Genomic DNA, 19,601 nt, shown 5'->3' on the forward strand with positions numbered 1-19,601 from the left:
GATTGTGATGCATGCAACCTAACCGTTGAAGAGGAAGCTATTTATGAAATTCTAGGACTGTGTGCACAGCAGCTTGAAGCTGCCTCATACAAGGCCAATTATTAGAATATTAATGTTATTAACCCTTTCACTTAAAGTATTTCTTCTTGAAATAAAAAAAAATTTGAATGTTACTAGGGCTGCATCATTTCTTGTGTATCAGTTTTAGAAAGCTGAAAAATGTTTATGCTGTGTAATAAACAGATGCTGCTCTAACAATGCAATATATTATGTACAAAAAATGATTTCAGTTTTAATCATAGATGCTGATTTAATGAGACAAGACTAGCTTACATCAAAAATAGATTTAGGATGTGATTTTTTTTTTTGCACTCTGTGTTTTTTCTACATAATTAATAGACATACCTTTTAACATCATTACTATAATTTTTTTTGAAGTATTTCTTTGATTTTTACATGTATTTTCTTTTTTGAATTCCTAGGAGTATGTAACTGTCTCATCAACCCATTCAAAATAGGAAAATAATTTTAAAGAAAGTGCCTCATCTCTTTTTTTTTTTTTTTTAAAGATTTTATTTATTTATTTGACAGACAGAGATCACAGGTAGGTAGAGACGCAGGCAGAGAGAAAGAGGAGGAAGCAGGCTCCCTGCCGAGCAGAGAGCCCCAGGACCCTGGGATCACAACCTGAGCTGAAGGAAGAGGCTTAACCCACTGAGCCACCCAGGTGCCCCCAAGAAAGTGCCTCATCTTGCCCTGTGTTAAGTTTGTTTTGCGTGAAAAAAAATCTTATATGTTGTTTTAAAGTTTCTACCTTTTTTTGAAGGAAGACTGTAATTTTTAATAACTTACGGGAGAATTTTAGGGGAGACAGACCATAATTGATTGCTGTGAGATGGTAATGCTTCAGGTTTAAAGTCTGATGCTGTATGCTTAGGTTACTGTTCAGAGTCACTGGAACCTTTCCTAATCTATGAGAGAGAGAGAAAACTCTACTTTCATTTCCACTTCATTTGATTTTATTCCCTCAAACTGAACTGCGGTTGCTGACTTTGAGTTCTTAAATTCTTCTACATCTGGGCTATACATCTTGATTGACAAATTTGCCTTTGCATATGGTCAGATAATTCTATATTTGGAAAAATATTCCTATTGTGTGTTTTATTCCTTTGAACCTAGCAGAGTTAAATGTAGTTTGGATGCATAGGGAAGAATTAATGATTGGAAGATACAGAGTTGGTAAATTATTTATTCTGGCCCCGAGGAAGCTGAAAAGCTGAGTGAAAGACTAATAAATCATTTGTGGTAGTGCTGGTTGTCACTTCCAATTATTTTAGACGGTTTTGTGATAAACTGCAGCACCTGCTAGATATCCGCACACCCTCCCTTGATGCTGGTGGTGCAGCTTGTTTAGTCGATTATCAGAGGCAAGTTTGTGTAAAGTTTATTTAGGTTGGAAAGGAAATTGCTCTTTTTAAGTCAATTTTGTTGCCTTTTCTCATTGTTTTGATTGCTGTGAAAGATTTGTGTGACGTGGCAGGGAATCTGGAATGTATACACCGCCTTAGCCAGGGAAGACTACCTTTATCTCTTGTTAAATTAAATACTTGAAGGATTGAGCTTCTTTGTTATTCCCATACTAATTAAAAACTACTTCTACTGAAATGATTAGTATGCTAAAGATCAAGTCATCTTTTTGGTACCACACCATTTAATAGAGGACCACTGCTGCTGTCTGACCGGACCTTTTTTCATCATTCTTTGTTTTCAGTGGCTGAAGCTTTGAAACTAGTAGCTTTAAAAGGTAGTGAGGTCCCTCTTTGCACTGGTTCTAAACTCAGCTGCTGAGATCCTTGGAGACATGAAAGAACTTGAAAAGAAGCTTAGCCTAGACTGTCTGGTTCTAACAGTAATGAAATACTGTTTTCCTAAAACTCCTTTGGAAATAAACTGTGAACATTATATAAGGTGCATGCTTCGAATTACGGTCAGTTCTTTTGTTTCCATCAGAGTTTAATAATTGTTTATTATTTTGTGCCCAGAGTACAAAAAAAGTTTAATACCTCAGAATAACTTAGTTTTCAGTGAGATTTTCAGGTTTAATATAAAAATATGGGATATTTGAAAGGACTCTTATAAGAAATAATCTTGGTAAATGTCAAATTCATTCAGTCACGTTTTTACTTACTAATTTATTTCTCCTCATAAACTTTTATTAAGCTCATGTGAACCTGCTCTCTAGGAACAACTACCCACCGTTAGTTATAACTAATTCTTTCTTAGAGTTTAGAGGGTGCATGTACTATGCTAATAATTTTACATATATTAACTCATTTCAGTACTATAGGGCATTTACTTACTGTTCTTACCCTTATTTTGCAGAGGACCATTATAGAGCGACGAGCCAATAGTCATTTTTCCTTTTAAGTCATATGTATACGAAAGAGTTTATAAAAAAATCTTAATAGATTTGGAATTTCAATCCAAATAGTGTAATAATAAATATTATTTATCAAGCATTTAAATTTGTTTGGTAATATATATATTATTTTACTTTTATTCCCTCATAATTAATCGTTATTCTTATGATGAAGAAATTGAAGCTTTTTTTTTTTAATTTTAAGAAATTGAAGCTTAAGGAGATTAAACCACTTGTCACGGGTTAAGAAGCAGTTTAGAGGTTGGGGAGCTGGGATTTGAATCAAGATCTGACTGCCTCTGTACTCTATTTAGTGGTTACAAACCCAAGTGCTGATAGTCTGTTGTTTGGTAAGCAATGGAAAGTGAGGAGGAAAGTGGCTAGTGGGAACCCAGACAACTGGAGAGCTTTTCCAGAAGTGGGCTCAATGTTACTAGATCTAGTGGGGTTTTTTTTGTTTTTTGTTTTTTAAGAGAAGTTAAAAGTCTAGATTTTTGGGGGCTCCTGAGTGTCTCAGTCAATTAAGTGTCCCAACTCTTGAGCTCAGCCCAGATCTTGACTTAGGGTTTTGAGATCAAGTCCCATGTTGGGCTCCATGTTGGGCATGGAACCTACTTAAAAATAAATAAATAAGTAAGTAAATTAATAATAATAATAATAATAATAAAAAGAAACTAGTTCTTTTTATGTGAAATATTCAAAATTTTAAATATTGGTAATTTATTCAGGTTGAATTGTTTGCCGACTGGATGTGAATGACTTTGTGACCTTTGCATATTACTTTTGTTAGAATTTGTTTTAACTATAAGTTTGCCTTCTAACTTTATACAGTTGAAAAGTAGTTAAGTCTGTGGAAGAGAATTAATAGGATAGTATCAGTAAAATTTCATACTTTGGGAGATTAACAGGCTAGATGAGACAAGATTACTCATTATTTTAGTAATTTTGTGTAGCTTATGATATACCTCAGATGAGTTTTAGTTGAACTTAGATTTCAGATTATCATGGGATGCTACTAATTTAAATATACTCTAGCACAGAACATAAAACCAAAGAATAAAAAAAAATCAAATTAGAATCTTAAAAATCTGAGCAGTTATTAAGATCTGTAAATTTTAATTCAAGCTTCCTCAGTGTTTTGTCTTTGGTAACAAATGTTGTTATTCCCTCCTTTCCCTACTCATATTCATGTATTTTCTTATGGTATGAATCATGTGGAGGTTTAAGATGCATGTAGTTTTTCATTGAAATGCCTTTATTGCATTTATAGGTAGGCTAATATAACATGTGGAATGTTGTGACTTTTAATGGAATTTCACACAATTAGAGGGCTTCATTTATATGGAATATTACCCTGAAAACAGTTTTTAGTGAATGGAAACTGAAATAAAAGTCAGTGGTTGGTTGTTATGGTTTTATTAAATGCTTTTATGTTACTTAACATATAAATAAAGTATCCTTGGAGAAAACTTCAATGTCATTTCATCAGTGATTGAAAAAAAAATTCAGACTAATTACTTGTTAGAGTAGAGGATTGGTCCATAAACCCAGATTAAAGACCTAACCTATTGTTAGTTGCAAATTCACTGTTTCAAAATAATTTTTCTTAATGAGTTTTTAAAGCCTACCTTATAAGGAAAGACATCTGTTCCATCCAAAATCACTAGTTCTTTGAAAAATAGCTTAATTATGAAATCTTCAGTTTGTCCTTCAGATTCTTTACATGTTTTTTTTTTTTTTTTTTTAAGATTTTATTTATTTATTTGACAGAAAGAGAGCACAAGCAGGCAGAGAGGCAGGCAGGGGGCAGGGGGGAGCAGGTTCCCTGCTGAGCAGAGAGCCCGATGTGGGGCTCGATCCCAGGACCCTGAGATCATGACCCGAGCCAAAGGCAGTGGCTTAACCCACTGAGCCACCCAGGTACCCCTACATGTTATTTAATATAAAAATAAAATACTTGTTACTGACTTAATTTTTCTAAGTTAGAAGTTTTTTGACTTAGAGCATTTCTTTTAATAGTGTTCAATTCTTTGTCAAATTGTGGCTTTAAAAATTTAATGGAAAAATATTTTACTGTGTCTTTTTCATTAGAACAATATATACTCATTAGAGAATATTTAAAAATTTAAAACACAAATGATCCCACCACCCAGAAGTGACTAGCAAACCTCATTCTTTTTTTTTTTTTTTTTTTTTTTTTTTTTGCTTTGACTGGCTAGCATTTTATATTTGTCTTTTCTGTGATATTATTCATAGTTAAGTAGATTGGTTTTTAAAAGATATCATAATATTCAACAGAGTTCAAATGCATACCCTTCACAAAGCTCTCATCCAGTTCCTGGAAGTAAATTCTCTGTCCTAACTTCCATGTGAGTATAAATCTATTGTGATACCTTATAGCTGTCTCACCCCAAACATCTGGAGGGTAAGTGCTATCTTATATTTTTCTTTATATTCTTATAACATTTACTGACTGTTGAATGAATACATGAAAATGGATCTTTAACTTCTCTACTGCATTCACCAATTGAAAGAGCAAAATGGCAGCAAATATATATATATATATACATACATACATACACACACAAACACACACACACACAATTTTTATAATTCTAATGGGTTGTACAAGTAGGGCTTTTGTGGAAATGTGATTATACTAAGAAATCAGTAAAGTTTATGGAGCTAATAATTCTTCCTAGATCTAAAGATATACCTGGTCTTCTAACCCTAATTAATTAAGATTTACTGGGTTCAAATTTGCCAAGTAAATCTAATTTGAAGGGGGAATTTTTGCTAAATATCTATTTACAATATTACAGTATTAGAGGACTACAGAAGAAATATTGGAAGGTTTGTAATTAAATGGAGCATAGGGAACTTGAAACAAAAAATTTGGATGTGGTGGATCTGGTATGGTATTCTTTAGGTAAAAGGTAATTCACAATTTTAGAGGTGATTAGACCTTTAGAAGTTACCTTCTTATCAGTAAGAAACTGAAGTTTTGGGACATAAATAACTGGACCGGGATCACAAGACTGCATTGTACCTAATGCTCACTAGTAATGCGTGCTCAAATAAGTTTTGAATAACTAGATTAAATACCTTATGTGTAAGAAGTTGTTGAAAATTTCACTGTATGTCCTTTAGGAAAGTTATTACAAAAAAAATGACGTGAATGTGTACATTAGAAAACAGAATGTTTGCTTTCCTTAAAAATATTTATGCTTTGAAGAGAAGAACTTAGAAGACATAATACTTTTTAAAGTATTATGGCAGTGTAAAGGAAGATGAAATAGAGTGTTCTAGTTAGCTTTGTTTCCAGCAGCACTTTGACTCTTTATTGGAAGGTATCCTTGAATAAGCTTTATGGAAACTTTTCAAGTTGGAAGATTTCAGCTGGTGTGTCTAAAGGGTCACTTAAAAGAAAAAAAAAAAACCTCTATATTAAAATAAAATGTGTCCAAGCTTTAAAGAAAAGATCTCAGAGTTTGCAGATGATCCTAAAATTGGAGCTAGAGGAAATAATGAGGAACAATGCAATCAGATTCAAAAAGATTTGGATTGTTTAGGTGATTGGGCCAGCAGATGGCAAATGCAGTTCAGTGTAGACAAATGTAAAATAATTATCTTAGGAACAAAGAACCAATCATACAGCACACTGATCAGGAAAAAATTTGTGGGTTATTGTAGGAAAACCATTGAAACAGTTAACCCGGTGCACAGCTGCAGCAAAAAAGGCAAGCAAGAAACCAAATCAGCAGACGGATAGAATATAAAGCAAGAGGCAATACTTATAGTGTAGTAAGAAACTTGCTAGACCTCATCTGAATTACTCAGTCTACTATTGGTTGCTAGAACCACTTTAGAAAGAGTAAATTTTTGCCTTGGAAATAGACTAGAAATTGTAACAAGCAAATCTAATAATAAAGAGATCTGAATTAATTTTTATGAACTTTGAATTTGTGAACTTTTATAGATTCGAGCAAGACACTGAGTCAAAATAAAGGCATTTCAGGTCTATTATCAAAACTTGATCTTAATAGGGATTGCATATGGTTTCAGCTGCCTAGGGCCCTACCTAACCCCCTTTCTAGTTTAGGTAGGGGGTTGCTCCTCAGTTTTCTCAACTAAAGCCTAAAGGCTGGCATTATGAGGTCCTTTTGCAGCTTGAGAGCTGCACCTAGGCACCAGGAGTGATCAGGAGCATGAAATCTAAGAGCTGCGGATGAGATGGCTCCTTCCTGTCCTGTGACATTGGTTACTGATGCAGTGACATGTTGCAGGCTTCATTCTAGGCTTTGGGGGCAGGACTCTGTGATTTGCCTTCCTTGGTTCCTCATTCTCCAACCTTGTATCAGTTTTTTTGAGTTACCCAGTACTCAGCCAATAAATTCCTTTTTGACTTAGATGAAGCAGAATGCGTGTTGTTTATAATCAAGAGCCCTAACTGGTACAGTGGTAAGGTCTTGTTATTTTAGCCTTGGCCATTCCTTTTTTTTGTTCTTCATGTGTTTCTTTGTTTGAAGTTGTGTCTTACTATATATCCTATTTCGGATGAGAAGAAGAAAGCTAAAATGCAAAATCTGTCTCTATGTCTTCCTCAATCTTTCTCATAGTTGAAAAGATGCAAGAAAAATTTGTACCAATACTATCAGCGTCAATAATTCTCTTGTAAAGTTTAACTTTATCCATGCAACCAAATAGTGTCGCTTTGTTAAAAATGGTATGTGGTGTTCAGCCTGTTTGTAAAAAGAGTGCATATATATTCTTTATGTATTTGTGGTATCTTTAAAAAGCATTTTCACATTTTATTTTAGAGGAAACAGTGCACGATTTTCTTAGTGTCACATGAGTAATAAGTTGTAGATCAGGATATACTGTCCAATGTTTTTTGTTTTATGTTGATTAATGAATATTTGTTGAATGAACTATTTTGAAGAATAATAACACTTGTGAATTAGGGGATTAATTATATTTTAAGTTTGTGATGAGTAGATCAGTTAATATTTAGAATTGATTCTTACCACACATGCAGTGTTTTAAGTAGTGGTTAGATTTTCCATTTATCAAATATGTCATATTGACTTGTATTTAAATTGTTAGTCCAGTATATGGATACGTGAGACATAGCCACATGTAAAGTGGGGAAAAAAGTAATAGAAGTTTGGTTTTTTTTGAGGGCTGATATGCAGGGCTATTCCCTGGAAAAAATTTGAAGTAATCAATAATTTGTTTATGAGACTTTCATCACCCTTAAATGTGAAATGGAACCCTCCCAGTTGAAAGACTATTCTTGAGTCCATTACTAAACTTGTAGGTTGCCAGAACTCTCACCCTCCCCTAAGACCTGTACGTATCATGGCATCCATGGCATACCTTGCCTTCCAAAGTAAATATTCCATGATTCAAATTTGACTCCACCTGCAACTTTGCCCTATAGTATAGATTTTGGATGATGTTAGGAGAGAAAGCTGTATGAGTGAACTATTTCAGACATCTGTATAAACCCTTTCCCCTCCGAGAGGTTATTCTTTTATGAAGAGGATACTTAATGCTTTGACAGTTTAGTTAGTATATCTCAGTGAGGGAAAGATGTCCAGGTAGTGTTAAGGGAAATGCGTTTGGTTTTGTTGAGCCGTTAGGGACTGCCTTTATATTATAGTCACATACTCAACTTTCCAAGTAAAATTGGAAAATTATTTTGAGTATGTGGATATTAAGGATAGTTGAAGTATTAAATTCTAACCGTGAAATTATTTGAGATCTTCAGTTTGTTTTTTTTTTTTTTTCTGCATCCTATACATGTGTAGAAAGAGATGTCTGGAACATAGGGCTAAAATACCTAGCAGATAATTACATACTGTGGTCGGTATGCTAGATCTGCATATCTGCAAGGTAGCATAATGATCCTTTTAGGAGTAGTATTAAGACCCTGTGCCCCAGTCCCTGCCCTCCCAAGAGATGTTTATTTTTCTTGTCTGCATTGCAGGTTCCCCTGTGGTGCGGGATCTGCACCTAGCCATTTCTGTTGATGCTTGCAGTTGAGCTCCACTGACTGCTGTTAATGCTCTCACTACCTCACATGGGGGCCCAATAACTCTTGGCTGTTTCTGATCAGTTCCTGGATGAAAAGAGACAGGCCTTGTATTAGTTACTCCTTTCAAAGTGTGCACATTGGGTAGCAATGAGAGGCTAAGGTCTGCTTTGTGTAGTGCTGTTGGATGCTCTGGGGCTATTTTTTCCTTGCCCCAGTCTTTCTCTTTCTTTACTTAACTGCTAGATTTGGAGTCATTTCAGAAGATCAGTGGCTGTAGATAGCTTAACTGTACAGTGGAATTTTCCTACATTTAATTCTGGTTCCTGCCTGTCTGCCTATCTCTTTCCCTCCTTTTCAACCTTCCCTCCCTCCTTTCCTCCCTCCCTCCCTCCCTCTATTCCTTCTTTCTTTTTTCTTTTCCTTTTTTTTGGTAACAATTTCAGTTTCTTGTTTAAAGAAAATGGCAATGTGTAAAAATGTAACTTGTGAGGTTATTCTAAAAATACTGCATTGTTTATTAGTAAGAAGGGATTAAATGTATTTAAAATTTTTGTTACATAAAAATGGGATGTTACATATCCATTACTGTTTTTCATTTTACAGTATGTTATGGACATCATCTCTTTTATATCTATATCATCTCCTTTAATAGTTGCATAACATTCTGTTGTGTGGATATGCTATGATTTATTTAACCATGATAACTATTTGGGTCATTAGAATTTTTCACTATTCTGTATGAAATGGCATTCAAAATACTTTTAATAATGTTTATGTATATATAGCTCTCATTATTTCCATAGGACAAATTCTGGAAGTGGAATTATTGGATACAAGGGTAATTACATTTTTAAGGCTTCTGATACTTTTTGTCAGAATTCATGTGTTTTACTCCCACCACTGATTTTTGAGAATCCTTCTATTTTCTTGTCAATCGTAGGTATTATTACTTAAAAAGAAGACATTGTTGCTAATGTTATAGGTGAAAAGTGTATCTTAGTGTATATTTTAAATGTTATTGGCCATTTGTATTTATTTTATAATTTTCTCCTTAATATATTTGCCTGTTATTCAGGTATTTTACTCATATTTATTTAAGTACTAAATTTATATAATAAGAAAATGAACTGTTTTCTGGCACATCGTTTTGATTTTTTTTCTGTATTTCATTTTTTTTTTAAGTTGCGTTGAAGTATTGCTTTGTTGTTTTTTTGTTGTTCTTGGGCCAGTTAAAATTTTTATTTAATCAAATATATCTTGTTTTACATATTTTTTTCATTTTTAGTATTTAAATTTTCCTTTAAGTATAAATTTTTAATCAATTTAGGATTTTTAAGTGTTAATTTTGGGACACTTATTCTGTATTTTCTGTTTGTTGGTTTTGCAGACATTAAAGTGCACCCAAACATTGATGTGCACACAAACTTATAATCAAGAATATAAGAAAAGAGCACTGAACTGCTGCCAGCGGACTGTGACCTTGAGTCTCAGCTCCTGTATCTGTAAAATGAAGGTACTGGTCTGGTACAGTGCTGTTCATTCAGTTATTTTGCCCATGAACCATAGTAAGAAATAAAATGTAAATCATAACCTATTACTGACATACTCCTATACAGATAGATATTTGTGTGCGTATATACACACATACTACACACGTTCTCCTTTTTGTATGTCATCCCATATCATGTCATGAAATGCCAGACTATTAAAAAAATTGCTTTATGCAACTTACTAAACTGCTTTCATTACTCACAAAGGGGTATTGTAGTTTGTGAAGCACTGATCTAGTGAATTGGACGCTCAAATGCCTTCTAGGGCCAACCAGCTAACAGATGTAAATACCTTGCCAATTTAGCAAATCAGAGGACCTGGGTCTTATCTAAAGGCATTCAAATTAAAATAAAACTTGCTAGGTCAACAAACGTATTTTCAGGTGGAATTCAGCCTGCTAATTTGGGCCCCTAGCCTAGACCAGAGGGGAAAAAACCCAAAGACGTAAAATACAAGCTCATTACTCTGTCAGATTGCTATAAAATGCTTTAAACAGCGCATGTTCAGGCAGTGGAACACAAACCATACTTTGAGTAGCATTGGTCTAGATGCTCAGTTTTGGGTGCTTTCCAGTATCTTCCTAATCTAGAATTCTGTGGCTCTGTGACAACTTTCAGACATAGAAATTGGGAGACAAAGTGGCCTCACTCAGTTTTTTTGATCTGATAATCCTGTAATAGCATCTGAGAAACGGAAACACTACAGAGATTATTCAAGGTATCTGAGTTACTCTGGAGGATGATTAAAGAGGAAGGTGAACTTTGTCCTTTCCATGCCAAGTAACAGTGATGACACAATATCCCAGCATCTGTGTCTAAAAACAAAAGCTGCTGATGAATAACCAATGAAAAATTGTATTGAAAAGTTCAGTGTCAGTGAAAAAAGTACAGCGGCATTTGGATACCTACTGAATGAACCTTTGTGTGTGTGTCTGTATATGCATGCAAAATTATTTTTATGACCTAATTTTCTAGTTTTGGGGGCAAGATACATACCTACAAGAGAGATTCTGTGATGTACAACCATTAAGGCTCACTTTGGTGACTTGGGTAATTGTAATGGAACCATGGAGTCATTAGGCTCCAGATGGAACTTTAATCTGGCTTCTGATTGAGCCAAGTGTCCTTGTAGAGTCTCTAAGCATCTGTTTTGGAAATATATCTGACATTATTCAAAATTTGTACAAATTAAGCCACCCTTGGGTTATAATTCAATTTTTCTTTATTGAGAAATGTATTGTAAACAGTTTTATGCAATCAAGTAAAACTAGCCTGTACCCATTATTTATTTGCCTATTAACTGGTCATTTATATTTTGTGATTAAACTCTTAATGGATTTAAGAAAGCTTGCATTATATTTCTAAAATCATAATTTGTTTATAAAATGTGAAGAGTTGTTTCCTAGTTTTAAATGGTTTTCACATAGGTACTTATTTTTGAGGGACTATTTAAAAATACTTAAAATTATGGTAATTTCATTTTTGGATAACAGAAACCCCCAAATAATCTGCCTTATGCCAGAATGAAGTTTATTTTCTTCCATACTGGAAATTCCAGAGATAGAGAAATCTCTAGGGCTTCGTCGTCAAACACTGTATGAAAAAGGTATGAGCTTGGTTTATCTGTCTCTCTTGGTTTGTCTTCACACTGGTTTCCTTTGTGATCACAGGATGGCTGCCGTTCAGCAGCTAGAGCAACACACATCCTTTCCGTCCAGCAAGGAGAGAAAGCAAGAATTTTTTTTTTTTCTCTGTCATTGTAGAGTCATGATTCTATTCTTGGATATTCTGTCTGAATCTACTTTCTCTCCAGTGTGACTGAAGGCCAGACCTGGAGCCTATTAAATCCTTAGGGTAATGACTGCCCTCCTGTGACATCTTTTGAGAGCCACCTGTCCTGTTGTCTCCTGATAAGTCCACACCTCATTCCAGCAGTGGTGTGGGCCCACGTGCTTGAACTGTCTATTTCAACATGTATCTCTCTATGTGTATAGCTGTATGATTGACAATTAATGAAATACCCAGTTCATCCTTTTCTAGTAAAGAAATATATGAAAGCATATGAAATGCATTCACACAAAATATGCTCGTATTTTAAAAAAATATTTGGTATGTGGTGGAATGAACTCTTTTGAGAGTAGGGTCTGGGTTTGGGTCTCTATTTCTGTTTACCTTGTGTTTGCAGGGTGTGTCTAAAATTAGTTCAGGTTTAAAAGATACTTGTGCAGCAGGAAAAAGAGTAGGGGCTCTCATGAAAATTGGAGAAAAGGGCTTGGTTTTAAGACTATAGCAAGTGGTTTTGGTTTTAAGGCAGTCTAATAAAATAAACCTTTAGCCTTGCTCTGTATGCTATCTTTCTCTCTGGGTACCAATAGGGGTTTCTGTTTTCATATTATTGTAGCTCACATTGTTAGTTCCTGCTGTAGCAGCCCGGGCAGAAGGCATGTTTCCTCTGAGATTTTCAGATCAACTTGTTTGAGAGGCACAGTGAATCTGAAGCAGTCCACCCTTTTAAGCCGTAGTAAAGATGCTACTTTATTGATGAGCTTGAGCCTGATACCCACCTGAGGTCCAGTCCGTTGTTGCTGGTATGGTATAGAACTGGGCAGTCATGTCACAGAGGCTGGATTCAAGGCAGCTTCTTTTGGTGAGTGATTGTGACTGGCAGATTCAGTCAGGTAGGCTAGTGTATAAGAGCTGAGAAAGTGGCTACCTTTAATTTGAAAGGTTTATTTATTTGAGAGACAGAGAGACAGGGAGGGAATCTCAAGCAGACTCCAGGCTGAGTGTGGAGCCTGCCTGGGGGCTCGATCTCATGATCCTTGATCGTGACCTGAGCTGAAACCAAGAGTCAGCCACTTAACTGACTGCACCACCCAGGTGCCCCTACCTTTAATTTGAATGCTCTTCCAGGGAAAGGCTATTGTGGGAATACAGTGGTAATTGTATTTGTCTTGTGGGACTGTCTTAACAAAGTACCACAAACTGGGTGGCTTAAGTAATAGAAACTTACTATCTCAGGTCTCTGGAAGCTAGGTGTCTGAAATCAAGGTGTCAGAAGGGTTGGTTTCTTCTGAGAGCTATGGAAGTATGTGGTTCTTAAATCTTGATTGCTTATTTAAAATGACTCTTTTTGGTAATTAGATTTACTGAAGATGATTATATTAGTAATATAGTTAATATACACTGTTTGGTTGCTGAGATGGTAAATTTTATTAATATGATTGGAAATGTTTACAGAATTTATGTTGGTGATTTCATTTAAAAAATTTGTCCTTTTAGTCACAGTGTTCATTTTCAAGGGAATTGTTTGTAATAAGAAGTATCTCCTACATAATGGTATGGCAACTGAGAGTCTTATGTCCAGACACAAACTGATTTAAGTTGATTAAAAAGAGATGTGTCTAGGGGCACCTGGGTGGCTCAGTGGGTTAAGCCTCCGCCTTCGGCTCAGGTCATGATCCCAGGGTCCTGGTCACTATCTGAAGAATGTAAAGAGGTCAGTGCTTCTTACAGAATAGTTATCTAATGCCTGAGGAAATATCTGAGTCTAAAGTTTGAATATTTTATTCATATGAAAGGATGGTGGGGAAAATAAAACATCTTTGCCATTAGTACTATCATACTTGGAGCTTAACTGTGCCCAAAGTTTGTTTTGTTTGTTTATTTTCCCCAATATTTCTTTGTGAATTGTCTCTCTGCAAATATATTTATTTATGTGAGATTTTTTTGTTGTTGTTATTACTATCCTTTTTTTTTTTCTGGGTGAAATTCTATCTTCCAAAATATGCTTACTACAAAAATACAATTTCTGAATCAATTCTTACTACTGGTATCTTTAATAAACTACTTTAAAGATACAATTTAATTAAAGCCAATTTGTCATGTGGTCATTAAAAATTAGAGATAATATGGATTCCCTGAGTATATTTATGAGGCATTGAAACCCTAGTATCACATGAAATTAAGACATTTTAGTGGGTTTCAAATTATCCTTGAATAATTTAAAAAACAACAACAACAACAACAACAACAAAACTACTGAAGAACTTCATTGGTATTCTCTGGCAGATATAATTTGATTTTCCTGTGCAGATTTCTCCCATGTTTGGTGATCAGTATGTCTTCATTACTCACAGCATACAAAGTTTTCTTGTGAATACAGATATATGTTATTAATCTTTGCTTCACTGAAACTTTAAATATTTCAGCCATTCTTTTCTTTTTTTCTCCAAAATACACTTAAACCTGGGGTCCTATTGAAACATGCAGCCTATTAAGGAACTGGTAAACTATGCCAAAACCTGTAATATGAACAAATTATCTTTTAAAAGTGTTCACAATATATAGTATAAATAAGTTATCTATAAAAAAGTTTTATTATATTTGTAATCAAATTATTTTCATTAGAGAACTAATGATTATTAGAATTATTATTAGAGATGAAAATAGGAAAACATGATATAGATCTGTCAACTGTTTAAATGGAAGACTTGTCTTCATAATTTCTCCTCTGTCTAACCCCTGCGTTCACATATTATGTCAGAATAGTAGAGAAAAGCAGTTTTCTTCAATCCAAAAATCGGAATCAATATTTCTTGGCTCTCTTCCTTTCTTTTCTTTTTGTTCAACCTTTATTCTTTCTTTCCTTTACTACTTATATTTGTCTCTATGTAACTTTAAAAAAAATCTCATTATATTATGCAATTGAATAAAACTATTGATCTGTTTTTAAGAGATTTACTTTATAATGCCAACTCTTTAAAAATAGAGATCCAACATTTTATATTTTCTCAAAGTAATATAAATTATAAAATTGTAACATGAGGATCTAGAAAGTAAGTTCTGGAGCTAAAAATGCAAATTTTGAACTATATATTCCCATGAAACTCTCTAATTTGATATTCAGTAACTTTATTCATAATTTAAGAATAACAGTGTTTTCATTCACAACTCAAAGGACTACTGTGACCATAACATGTTTGGATATTCAAATGTTTTACAAAATGTAGAAGTGGCAATTATATTACAAATCTGTTTTTCTTCTGAAGGTCCGTGATCATTCAGTGAAAGAGGTTTCTTTATTTCTGCTTTATTTCATATTATTAAGTTGAAAAATAGTTTTCTTGAACTATTTCATCGGGCTCTCTGCTCAGCAGGAAGCCTGCTTCCCCTCCTCTCTCTCTCTCTCTGCCTGCCTCTCTGCCTACTTGTGATCTCTCTCTCTGTCGAATAAATAAATAAAATATTTTTTTTTAAAAAAGATGTGTCTAAAGAGAAGGTTACAAATTTAAAGTAAAATTAAATCTGATTAAATTATCAAACTGATTTGTTCTAATCATTCTGCTACAATAAACATGCTTTCCTCATTTCAGTATTTACAGTGTATTTGTAACCTGTAGGAATTACAACAGTGTTTTGTTTTAATTTTTCCCTTTGACTTTGAGTGCTTTAATTTTGCGTTTTTCTGTTGAAAATATCAGTACTGGTTTATTTTTACTTACCCTGGTTTCTAAGATTGAACTATTACGACTTAACTGAAGAATTTACTCCCTCCCTCCAAAATGAGTGCATCTGTTAAGCAGATGCAGATCTTGTGAATTAAGTTTTGCCGTTAGAATAACCCCTTTACTTCTCAGTCAGTTAATTTATTTCAACATTTTCCTAATAAATATTTCATGGAGTCAAGTTGGTCACTGGGCCTCTTTCTTTCTTCCTTCCCTCCCTTTGTTTCTTTTTTCCTTCCATTTACTCTTTATTTTGAAATATGTTAGGCTTGTAGCAGAGTTACAAAACTAGTAGTCTTCAGCCAGCTTCCCCTAATGTTAACACCTTATAAAACCATAGCATAATTTCCAATACTAAGAAATTAACATTGGTACAGTACTGTTAACTAAATGACTGCTTTATGCAGGTTTCACCAGTCTTTCCACTAATTCTTTCTTCAGTTTCAGGATCCAGTCTTGGAACCCACATTGCGTTTAGTCGTTGTATCTTGTTAATCCTCCCACGATGTGTAATAGTTCTTCACTCTTGTTTTTCATGTCCTTGAGACTTGTGAAGAGTACTGGTCAGTTATGTTGTAGGATATCCCTCAATTTGGGCTAGTCTGTGTTTTCCTATGGTCAGATTGAGGGTATGCATTACTGGGAAGGATACTGTAGAAGTGATGTCCTCTGATATGTTCGATATATGCTGTCAGTGGCACATGAGGTCTTGTTACTAGTAATATGGCTGCTTCATTATTTATTTTTAAATTCAGGTGAGAATCACATAACATAAAGTTAACCATTTTCAATTAAAAAATTCAGTACCATTTGATACATTGATAACGTTTACGAAACCATCACCTATATCTAGTTCCCAAACATTTTGATCACTCCAGAAGGAAACTTGTACCCATTAATCAGTTATTCCCAGTTTGTCCCATCCCCAAGCCCTTTCTCACCCAAATCTGTCTCTTTGGATTTACTTATTCCAATTCTTAAAAATGGAATTATTCAATAAGTATTCTTTAGTTTCTGTTTCTGGCTTCCTTCACTTAGTGTAATGTTTTCAGGGTTCATCCACATTTTAGCATTTATCAGTACTTCGTGTATTTTTTATGGCTAAATAATATTTCATTTTATGCATTTACCAAAGTGTGTTTATCTGTTCATCCATTGATGGCCATTTGGGCTGTTGTGTTTAGTGCTGCTATGAACATGCATTATTATACGTGTATTTGTTGAATTACTCTATCATATAATTCTGACAAGCTTTCTGGTTTTAATTTTTTTGTTTTGTTTTTCATTTGATTGAATAAATCTGATTTTGTTATAGAATAATATGGTACCACAAAATTCAGAGCAAAAATACTTCATAGATTTTACGTGTCAGAGTGAGTTTTGTTTTAAAACCTGAAAGTATTGTCATTCTGATTATGTTGTATTTTTCTGGATCTGATTGTTGACAGAATTTAATCTATTTTTTCCCATTTAGAATGATAATAAGATACAGTGCTAGAGTCCATGAATTTGTTGTACATTCTGTATTATCAGTTGATGTTGTAATGATTTGTCCTTATTTTGGACAGTTTATCTCCCAACATGGAAGAAATTTACTAGTTTAAGGAAACATCTATAATAAACACCTTGAAGAACAGTTTAAGGATATTATACTTTATTTTTTCATTAAAGATTTGAGATATTTTTAGTATAGCTTTGAACCTTTTTTGTAATTCATTTTCATTTTCTCATGATAGATAAACATAATGTAGTATTGATTTTTAAAAATGCTTTATACTTTTCCATATAACAGGAAAAGGAGGACTGATAATTCTACAAATCTGTAATAAAATGGCAAATGAGAAGGGAAATTCTTTATTTAAGAATAGATCAGATCAATGAAGGCTGTTCTTTAGTCTGATTTTTTTCCTTAACCTGGTGTGTAGTCTCTGAACATATTTCCAGTAACTAGGAGTATGAGTTGGTTCTCCATCGGGTTAAGATAAAATCTTTGGTCTCCAGGTCATCTTGTTCCAAAAAAAACCAGTCTTTTATGCTGAAACTCTCTTGACCTAGGAAACCTCCCTTTACCCTTGTGATAAGAAGCTCTAGCAGACCTGAGGCTTTCACGCAAAGTCAAAGTGGCCTTGAACTTCTTTTTTGGTAAGAGTTTTAACTCTTGCATTTTCAGCCTGCGTGGGCATTTAAAAAGCACTAGAATAAAACTCATGGCCTACTCCTGATTTAACAATAGACCTCTGATGTTGACACTAATCCTGTAGCTTACTGGTCTTCCTTGGGGTGAAGAGGATAATTTTGGAATTTTTATGGAAAAGGAGTAAATGAATGGATATAGTACTTGAAAACAATTTGAAGCCATATACATTTCTTGCTTTGTTGGTAAATCTCAGAAATCAAGCATCATTATGAGGACCTAGACTTGCAGGTCAAGTGATACAACTTATGGTAGAGAGATACCTGTGAAGACTAAATGGTAGCGTATATTTCTTTTTAAAAAAAATATTTTATTTATTTATTTGACAGACAGAAATCACAAGTAGGCAGAGAGGCAGGTAGGGGGGGGTGGAGGCAGGCTCCCTGCTGAGCAGAGAGCCCGATGCGGGGCTCCATCCCAGGACCCTGGGATCATGACCTGAGCTGAAGGTGGAGGCTTTAACCCACTGAGCCACCCAGCTGCCCCATGTAGCATATATTTCTTAGACTAATGTCATGCCATTTCTAATATGTAGACTAGGGGAACAGATTATTTGACTTGTTACTTTTGTTCCTTTCAGTTCTGTGTTTTGTTTTGTTTTTTTGTTTTTTTTTTTTTTGTTTTGTTTTCTCCTCTTCCTCACTTTTGGGTCATCTGGTAGTTAATTGTCTACTGGTTTGTGGTCTCTTTTGGTGTGAAACTCTCGCTCAAGCTGGTGCTGAGATTTAGGCAGCTGGGTGATGGCAGTTAAACATTGGCTCTGCACGCAGGAGTGTCTGTATTCTCAGGTGCTCATTGATGATAAAGCCATATACTTATATTGTAAACATCCTCTTTTCTGTTTTTGGAAACTCATTCTTTTTGAGTTGGAAATGGCTAATTTTTTGAAGGTTCAGTTTTTAAATAAAAAGTTCCTGAATTTTAGAGCTGTAAAGAGATTTAAATGATATTTAAAAATTCTTTAGGGATAAAAGGGTAACTATAGTTAATAATACAGTATTGTGTATTTGAAAGTTGGTAAGAGAGTTGATCTTATAAGTTCTCATCACAAGAAAAAGTAGTAACTATATGGTGATGATATTAACTAGGCTTATTGAGGTAATCCTTTTGTAATATATACAAATATTGAGTCATTATGTTCTACACCTGAAAATAATAAAATGTTATATGTCAATTATATTTCAATAAAAAAGACTAAAAAATATTTTTCCATTCAAAATCAGAGAACTCACTTTTAAGAATAGTTGAGTAAGCGCTTCAACTAATATTTGAAAAAGGGAAGATAAGAAAATTCTTGATTTTTATTACCAAGCAAAATTACGTATAGTGATCCTAATACTAGTAATGTTGCCATGTTGTTATTTGTTAGCAAGTGATTGAATTGATCTGATGGTATGGGGAATACTTTAATAAATTAATTTTCATATGTGAACACAGTATAAATCTGAATGCTTATTTCTTTAGTCAAAAGATGAGATTACCTTCTATAATGAAGTTTAAATAATCAGAGATGCTATACTCAAAGTCACTGTTTTAACACATTCATAGCTTTGCACATTAAGCCACCATCTAAGACTTCAGACTTACATCAGTGGGTAGCATGCATTAAAGATGATCCCTCTGTAAAAAGGGAATAAAATTCCTTCAGCAACTTTAAACCAGGTGCAAAGAAGGGAGTATTTTCATAAATACAGAGAGCTCCTGTGTGAGAAAGCCCTGCTTTGGAGTCATGGGACTAAATTCAAAAGTGTGACATACTGTTTTCTTTCTTTTAAGGAAATCTATTTGGCTTGTCTAGAATGTTCTTTTCTCCTCTCTCTTCCTTGTGTTTTTTTCCTTATGAGTAGGAGAGAAGTAAAAATCATTTTTACCCATTTGAAACTCGAGCTTT

At 34.1% G+C, this 19,601-nt stretch overlaps 1 protein-coding gene across 2 annotated transcripts in view; it reads left to right on the plus strand.

The window, feature by feature from the left end:
- Positions 1–19,601, plus strand: part of LOC111154984 (TBC1 domain family member 5) — a 544,655-nt gene that overhangs the window by 64,602 nt on the left and 460,452 nt on the right. Inside the window, exon 1 of one of the 2 annotated variants that reach the window (XM_022514954.1) lies at positions 4,754–4,788. The exons of the other annotated variant lie outside the window; for it this stretch is intronic. The gene's annotated coding sequence lies outside the window, so the exon portion shown is untranslated. Of the gene's footprint in view, positions 1–4,753; positions 4,789–19,601 lie in introns of those variants that run through there. 2 annotated transcript variants of the gene reach the window in all.

Source organism: Enhydra lutris, unplaced genomic scaffold (assembly GCF_002288905.1).
Source record: "Enhydra lutris kenyoni isolate GAN:26980312 unplaced genomic scaffold, ASM228890v2 scaffoldscaffold39, whole genome shotgun sequence".
NCBI classification, from domain to species: domain Eukaryota; kingdom Metazoa; phylum Chordata; class Mammalia; order Carnivora; family Mustelidae; genus Enhydra; species Enhydra lutris.